The following is a 6,458-nucleotide window of genomic DNA, read 5'->3' as shown; positions in this document are numbered from 1 at the left end:
CCCCACCCAACCCACTCTCACTCCGACTCCCACTCCCACCCACCCCATACCCCAACCTCGCCCACCACCCACCCTAAATAGAACTATTATTAAGATTACTTTCTTTTCATGTTGTGGATAGAGTACTTTTTTATTTTTTTATTTTAACAAAATGAGTATATTCTTTTCATGATGTAGTGTAATTTCTTTTCATGATGTAAAAAAAAGAATTTTCTTTCATTTCAACAAACTAAGTATTTTCTTTTCTTGAAATAGAAAAAGTATTTTTTTTTCCCCAACAAAACGAGTACTTTCTTTCATTTCAACAAACTAAGTATTTTTTTCCTGATGATGTAGAAAAAATATTTTCTTTCATTTTAACAAAATGAGTACTTTCTTTTCATGATGTAGAAAAATACTTTCTTTCATCCAACAAACTTAGCATTTTCTTTTCATGATATAGAAAAAGTATTTTCTTTCATACAACAAAATGAGTAATTTCTTTTCATTTTGTAGAAATGATACTTTCTTTTTCAATAAAATAAAGTATTTTTTAGTTATCAAGCTCAAATTTCAACGTTGCTCTTGTGTAAAAAAGTAAAGTAGCACATTAGTTCCTTTGAGTTTGTGTGAATTTTGAAAACAATAATTAAATTCTTGAAGAAAATAGAGTCCCGGGGGTGGGGGAGGGGAGGTGAAGGAGTACAGAAAATATGGGAATTTTGGGGAAGGTGGATTGAGGAGAGTTGCATAGAAAATTATTTTCCTAAAAATATTTTATACTCTTTACCAAACACTAGAAAATATTTTCCAGAAAAGATTTTTCACTTACTAACCAAACAAGACAAAATAAGTGATAAAACCACTCATTTTCCAGGAAAATATTTTCCTTCGTACCAAACACACCCTTAGTGTTTATATTAAATCACAGTACAATTAAGTGATAAATTGATGAGGAGTATGCCACGTCCTTAGTTGTTAACTAAGTACACGTGCGACACTTGACAACTTGCTCACGATCTTGCACAGCTTGCTCACGTTCTTGCTATGCCAAGTCAGCCTTACTACACTCAAGATCGCTAAGAGAATGGTAAAAGGAATACAAGAGAATTGTTAAAGGAAGCTTTGTATTAGAGAGAACTTGAATTGTTTGCTTGGTGAATTACAAATGAACGGCCCCCATTATATACTAGTCTCCTGGGGGCTAATGTGTAAATATTAATTATTAGACAAGTCCCTTATTATTTACAAGTCCCTTCTCTAGAATTTTCTACATAGCTAGAATCTTCTAAGGACTTTCCTAGCAAATCTCTAGGGATCTAGGATCTTCCTAAGGAAATGCACATACTTCTCTATAATCTTCTCACACATGCTAGCCTTCCTCCTATGTAAGCTTCCACATGGCTTTAATATATGCCAAATGGCGCCTATGTGGCATGATGACATGGCGGGTCATCACACTCTCCCCCACCTAATATAGCGACGATCGTGGTGCAATGCTGCTACATAAACTCTCAGGTCTTATCTTTGAATTGCCATAAGTCTTCATATCGTTCCACGTGGCCTCCTCCGGTGATTGCCCCTTCCAATGGACGAGGAACATAGCGGTGGCTTTTTGCCCTTGTTTTCGCCTGATCTAGTAATAAATGATAGCCTCAATCTCCCAATTATGCGAGGTAATGATAGTAATAGGCACTCGACTTGATTGGACCCTACTCGGATCATCCTTGTCTTCATGATATGGCTTAAGCATGCTGGCATGGAAGACAAGGTAGATCTTAAGATACGATGGCATGTCAAGCTTGTATGATATCTTGCCTACCTTGGCGACGATCTTAAATGGCCCCTCATACTTGCGAATTAGATTCTGATACATGCCCCGTAGTGCCTTGAACTGTCTTGGGTTAAACTTCACCATGACCATGTCCCCAACTCTATAGTCTGTGGGACGGCGCTTATGGTCCGCAAACTTCTTCATCTTCTTAGCTGCCCTTAATCCAAGTAGGACTTAGCAGTGTCAAGCTGCTCCTCCCATCCTTTGGCCATATGATAAGCCCCCAAACTCTTTCCCTCGAACGCAGCTGGTAATGAATGTGGAGTTTGTGGTTGTTGGCATGTGGCTAGGTCAAATGGTGTCCGCCCCGTGGACTCACTTCGCTGCATGTTATAAGAGAATTGGGCGATGTCCAGGAGCCTTGCCCAATCTTTCTGATGCGCGCTTACATAATGCCTCAAGTAGCTTTCTAGTAAGGCATTGACCCATTCCGCTTGTCCATCTGTCTGTGGGTGGAAACTAGTGGAGAAGTGCAATTCCGTGCCAAGTATGTCGAATAACTCTCTCCAAAAGTTTCCAGTTAAACGGGGGTCTCGATCACTGATAATATGCCTTGGTAAGCCCCAATACTTCACCACATTCTTAAAGAATAGCTTGGCGGCTTCCTTGGCAGTGCAACCTGGTGAGGCAGGCATGAAGGTGGTATATTTAGAAAATCTATCCACGACCACCATAATAGTACCATAACTATCGGACTTCGGTAGACAAGTGATAAATTCCATAGTGACGCTCTCCCACGGACGCTCCACAACTGGCAGTGGCTCCAAAAGTCCTCCGAGTTGTTGTTGTTCAACCTTGTCCTGTTGACAGACAAGACAAGTCTGCACATAGCACTCTATGTCATCTCGCATGCGTGGCCAATAGTGTCACACCTCCTTTTTCCCGAGGGGATAGGGGAGTTTTTCCAATTTAAGTGACATTGATTGAAATGGAATTATTTATTTTACTTCAGAGTCGCCACTTGGAATACTTTATGGTGTCCCAAGTCACCAATTATTTTAAATCCCAAATCGAGGAAATTGACTCTATTTTTGGTCCGCGAACATAGAAGACCGGGTAAGGAATTCTGTTAACCCGAGAGAAGGTATGAGGCACTCCCGAGTTTCGTGATTTTAGCACGGTCGCTTTAATCATACCTGGCTTAATAAATTGTTAATTACGTATTTTAGAACCTATGTGTGTTCTACCTTTTACCGCTCTTAATTACTCGATTATTCGTGATTATGGAATTATCTTGAAAACGAATCACGCGTACGTGTACTCCTTTTTGTTTGGCGCGTCAAGAATCATGTCATGCGTACGTGTACACAATTCACAACACTTAATTATTTAAGAAAGCTTGGCCAAATTCGCGCGAATGCGTACCTTGATTTATTTTAAAAATCATAATTATGTCACGCGAACGTGTACACAATCACGATGATAGATTAAGTCGCGCCTAAAGAATTTTATACGAATATTCATTTTAAAATCTTACTCGTGCCACGCGAACGTGTACACAATCAATAACGTATTATTATTATTATTAAGATTGTTTCGCCCAATGTTGCGCGAACGCATACTTTGGTCTTAATTTTGGAACCCGTAATTTTTACACGCGAATGTCGAAAATCCTAAAGATTGCCTATCCGGGTGATGGCGGCTTAAACATGCTACTAGCGATCCAAATTAAATAAATAATAAAAAATGAAAATAAACTATCCCATAGACATTTATTCTTAAATCCAACTCTTATCTGAGCCTCACTCCCATAGCACAATACTTGTTTCACTATCTGAGCCACCGATCAATCCCATTAACTACTTATTTTTAACACTTTCATCACTAAAATGTTAATTATGAAGCCTTAAATAGTATAATTTATCTAAGCCTCTAAACTCATCCAAATACATACGAACAAAAGGAGCAAACAAATACTAAGACATCATTAAAATAGAGCAATGGAGCAGTGAATCACATATTAAGCATGGTATTAAGCAAAACGGCAGAAGAGAGGAAGAAATGGACCTCACTGAAATCTTTTCAATTATAGCAGCAATGTATGAGTATGAACCTGGACACGAGCTTGACCGGAAAATCGAACAGAGACCTCGAATCGCAGCGGAATCTCGAACGAAAATCTCCTTCAATTGAGATGTTGTGTCCGTGTATATGGTGTTGCTGTGGTGAGTCACACGGCTATTCAGAGAAGTCACACTGAGAAGCACAAAGAGAATGAATGGAAATAAGATTGGCACATGTAATGTTGCCGTCAAATCTGGTTGTCGTACTGATTTCTGTGCTAATTAACTTTTGATTCCTATTCCAATTATTTCAATCTTAATTGGAGCTGTAGCTACTGATTGGGCTTGTTGGTGTAGACATCAACTAATTTGGTTTTTCCGTCTCTATGTGTGTGAAAGTGAGTCACGGCGGCAGTGGCTTTTTGATGGTAGGTGGCCGTTCTCTTCAAGGAAAGTGGGTGCTCCTCTTTTCCTTTTGTATGTGTGTGCTTAGGTTTTTTTTAGAGAAAGAGATCGTTCTTTTTTTTTCGGGGGGTGCTGCCGTTTCTCTGTTCTCTGCGTGTGTGTGTTTCTTTTTTTGTTCTTCCCTGAAGTGGCAGAATTCCAAAATATATAGATGTGTGTATTGTATAACTGATGTGAAGAAAGTGAGGAAGTGGGGATTGGAACGGGAGTGTGTGGGAGTGTGGGGTGAGAGAGATGAAGGGAGATACGTGAAAGGTGGGAAGTTAGGCTAAATATGGGTATTTAAGGAATTGAGATTGTTATCTAATTAAAAAAATCAAATTTTTGAATTCATTTTTTTAGAAGCTAAATTAAAATACTAAATAAGAAGATTAACTAACATTTCTTACAATATAGGAAAACCATATATTTGCATGTACTTTAAGTGATATTAAGAAAAATACTATAACTTATAATAATTCTAATTAAAAGAAATCATATATTATTTGTAAAAAAAAATTCTTTATAAATAGGAAAAAAAACATGCATTCTAAGAATGTTAATATATATTTTGTAGTTTTTAATTTTCTTAAATAAACTCTACTAAAAGTAAGATAAAGTTTTAAAATATAGCGATAAGATCTAGAACAAATATTTACACTAATATATTATATAATTCAGGTGTGGTCAAAAATTAGTTGTTCACAGCATGCCCCTCTTTGCTTGGAAACATGAAGAGTTTTCAGTCAAAGAAAATGAACAAGGTGACTGATTTTTGACCTCACTATTATTATTTAAAAAAAGAAAAAGAAGATAAAAGAAGAGGTTGCGACTGAGCCTTGGCTTTAGGCAGCCTACATATCCCGGGTTATAAGGGAATCAGGTCACATGTAGTTCAAGTGAAATAAGAGTGATGGAGTATTCTTAGAGGGAGAGTCGAGTAAAGTTCCGTCGAGGTTCCGATCTGCGATTCCTACTATTACATCAAAATGAAAAGAAAATTACATACTCTTGAAATCTAAGAGTTACAAAATTCCTATCTAAATGTCATCTGGAGTCTTGTCTTGATTTTTGACTTGCTTCTCCCATTGAATTTAAACTGAAACTTGATGCTCTCGATGCAACAGACTATGAAACATTCTCACAAGCTTGTTTCTTGATCAGATGATGGGAAGATGGATCCTGACCATATGTCTCCGCATGCATTACGTCAAAGCTTGTTGCGGCTGGTATTGAGATCAAACGTTCCACTTTCTCTGGAAAGAAATGAAATCTTATTTTTGCACACAAATCCGTGCTTTGCGAAAGAACCTACAAGCCATCACAAACAAACAAAACGAACAAAAATTTTTTGCCCCAGTTTGCACCTGTGTTAACAAGAAGGAAGGCAACCAGGGGATGTAGTACCCCGTGTTGACAATAAGATGAGGCTCGTGGCACTCTAGGATGCTACTAGGGAATGTCGTACCCTATGTTGGCAGAAAAAATGCAGCCAGGGGATGTAATACCCTGCGTTGGGAATAAGATGAGTCTCGTGGCACTCTGAGATGCTACTAGGGAATGTCGTACCCTATGTTGGCAATAAAATGAGGCTCGTGGAGCTCTAAGATGATACTACGGAATGTCATACCCTATGTTGGCAATAAAATGAGGCTTGTGGCACTCTGAGATGCTACTAGGGAATGTCGTACCCTATGTTGGCAATAAGAAATGCAACCAGGGGATGTAGTACCATGTGTTGACAATAAAGTGAGGCTTTTGGCTCTCTAAGATTCTACTAGGGGATGTTGTACCCTATGTAGGTAGAAAGTAATGCGACCAGGGGATGTAGTACCCTGTGTTGGCAATAAGGCGAGGCTCGTGGTACTCGGGATGCTACTAGGGAATGTTGTACCGTATTTTTGCAATAAAATGAGGCTCGTGGCACTCTGAAATGCTACTTGGGGATGTCGTACCCTATGTTGGCAATAAGAAATGCAACCAGGGGATGTCGTACCCTATGTTGGCAATAAGAAATGCAACCAGGGGATGTAGTACCCTGTGTTGAACATAGGATATTGATTCCCTATAATGAAACTAAAAATAACATGATTACATGTATATTGGAAGGAAATCAAGGATTTGAGAACTTCACTTGGTGGTGTTCGTCTTTCCACGAACTGTTTCCTTAAATTGTTTTGTTCCTGTTCTGAACAATG

The sequence above is a fragment of the Nicotiana attenuata genome, unplaced genomic scaffold (assembly GCF_001879085.1).
Source record: "Nicotiana attenuata strain UT unplaced genomic scaffold, NIATTr2, whole genome shotgun sequence".
Classification (NCBI taxonomy): domain Eukaryota; kingdom Viridiplantae; phylum Streptophyta; class Magnoliopsida; order Solanales; family Solanaceae; genus Nicotiana; species Nicotiana attenuata.
This window is presented reverse-complemented; position numbering follows the sequence as displayed.